Source organism: Bubalus bubalis, chromosome X (assembly GCF_019923935.1).
Source record: "Bubalus bubalis isolate 160015118507 breed Murrah chromosome X, NDDB_SH_1, whole genome shotgun sequence".
Lineage (NCBI taxonomy): Eukaryota > Metazoa > Chordata > Mammalia > Artiodactyla > Bovidae > Bubalus > Bubalus bubalis.
In genome coordinates this window covers 26,541,021-26,543,502 of record NC_059181.1, presented here as the reverse complement: position 1 = coordinate 26,543,502, position 2,482 = coordinate 26,541,021, and the positions used below count along the sequence as shown (strand labels likewise).

The 2,482-nt window shown below is 46.9% G+C and overlaps 1 pseudogene; it reads right to left on the bottom strand.

The window, feature by feature from the left end:
* Positions 1-417: 417 nt before the first annotated feature.
* LOC102410052 lies at positions 418-2,219 on the bottom strand (annotated as a pseudogene).
* Positions 2,220-2,482: the final 263 nt, after the last annotated feature.

The following is a 2,482-nucleotide window of genomic DNA, read 5'->3' as shown; positions in this document are numbered from 1 at the left end:
ACTAATACAATATTGTAAAGTTTAAAGATAAAATTAAATTAAAAAAAATAAAAAATAAAAGTGAAAAAATGGCCATTTTCAGAGTATCAGAAATGAGAAGGTAGATTCAATAAGGCTATTAATTTTTTCACCAGAATTATGAAATTTAGAAGTCAATCATAAGAGAACAAAGGAAAAGAGGCATAGCTAAACTCCTTATTTATTCTTATAGATATAAGGGGTAAAGAGGGAAGAGTAAAGAAACCAAGTGAAGGAGGAAGAATGTGAAGAAGGAAAGGGGGAAGGCACAGGAGGGAGATGGAAGAGGCAATTTCTACTGTGGAAAGCAGATCAAAGACAACAAGCTAATCTAGTAAACTAAATCTTAAAGTCCAGCCTTCTGAGGTAAAGCCCAGCTGGAGCTGGAGTGCAAGGCTTTCAGGATAGCAGGCACTGCACACAGTCTTATTTCTCTTCCTCCTGCAACACATCTGAGGTACTGGAAGACTCATCTGAGTTGGTTTCCACCACCTCGATTCCAGTAGCTCCCTAGTGCGGGCAATGTCCTGTGTCAGGTGATGCATGAGGAACCAAAGCATGTGGCTTTCGAACAGATTAGTATGGTGCTGTCTGTCTTTATCTCGTCCCTGCTTGTTCCTTTTAACCACACTGTTTAAGCCAGCAAGGCAAGTGATAACTTTAGCTGTGGGTACCCAGATCTTAGCATCGCGGTCTAGGCCGCTGGTCGCTATCACAGGTAGGTAAGGATGGGCTTCAATACAGTTAATAGTCCCTCCTTTATCCCCTTCATGTACTGAACAATCTGGCAGGATGACTTCTCCCAGAACATGTGCCCGCAATCACTGCCACTCTTTCTCCCAGAACATGTGCCCGCAATCACTGCCACTCATGATGAACTCACTTCTGGGACCGTAGAAATTGACACCTTTGACTGTGGCATTATTTCTGTGCCCCTTGTGTCTTTTCACATATTGGGCTCCATCACCATGAGAGGAATTGAAGAGGTAAATATCCTCATCATTGTAACTGGCCAGGAGCTCTGTGCCATTGTGATTGTACACAAGGCAGGTGATGTGAGCTTTAGCATCACAGTTGAGCAGGTGATGAGGACAGAATTTCTTGAGTACTCCATTATTATCACTCTCATTAATCTTCCTCTGGTCATAAATTCTTACAAACTGATCTCATCCCCCCACTGCAAAATGGTAATTATTGGCAGGATTCACATAGATCGAATACAGCCCCACTCTCTTCTCCTTCTCTCTGGTTACCACCACTTTTGAAGCCGGCTGGCCTTGTCTGAGATCAATGGCAAAGACAATTGCATCTTCACCTGAAGTGAGGAACTTAAAAGGGGAGTCAGGATGCAGACCCAACTTGTGGGAGGCTCCCCTGTGCTGGGCCACACATGTAGTTTTCTCGCGGTGTGGGAGAGCAGACAGCTCGGCTATGCAGATCTGCCCATCACAGCCACACATGGCCAGGGTGCTATCACCACAGTGGGGAAGGAACTTGGCCTGATAAACATTATTTCTGTGACCACTCTCAAACTCCAGTACTGTCTGCCGATGCACCCAGTCCCACAATATCACTTTCAGGTCATCACTGCTAGTGGCCAGCCAGGTGCCATGCTGGTTACAGTGCACAGTGTTAACACAAACATTGTGGCCTGCAAGCCAATACTGCAGGTGGAAATGCTGCACAAAGACTCTTGACCCACAGGCCTCATACACAAAGTGGGCACTTGAACCCAGCTGCTGCTCTCGAAGAGCATTCAGGACTTTCCAACGTGGGTTGGGGAGGGTGGATATCTCGGAAGCTACCCGTTCCTCCAGGGTCCAATCCTTGGCATATAAATACTGGGCTTGGGCTCGGTTAGCCTCACGGCACTGTACCTGAGGCCACTTTTCTTGTGCCAATGCTTCATTCACTTCTCCTCCCTCTCCCGGCTCTCCTAACTGGTACTGGAACTGGTTTCTATCACCTGTTAAGAAATGTCCAGTATCTCCCATACTTTCCAAATCAGTGTTTTTATTGATCCTTGCTGTATCGGCACCTTGATTTGCTCTGCCGGGTTGGCCAGGGCTGCCACCATCGCCGGCACTCCCACCATTTCTGGTCACTTCCGCATTGGTGCCACCTGCCTCCGATCTGGAATGCTCCTCGGAGTTTCTCTGTATCTCAGATTGGCTGTCTTTGATGCTCACGTAGTCAGACATCTCTTAAGGATGCGTGCTCTAGTCTGTCTGGAAAAAAAAAAATCTTTGAACCCTGCAGAAGACAGTAGGCCGGCAGTGAAAAAGCTACAACCAGCAGCACCAAGGAGAAGGCAATGGCACCCCACTCCAGTACTGTTGCCTGGAAAATCCCATGGATGGAAGAGCCTGGTGGGCTGCAGTCCATGGGGTCGCTAAGAGTCAGACACGACTGAGTGACTTCACTTTCACTTTCCACTTTCATGCATTGGAGAAGGAAATGGCAA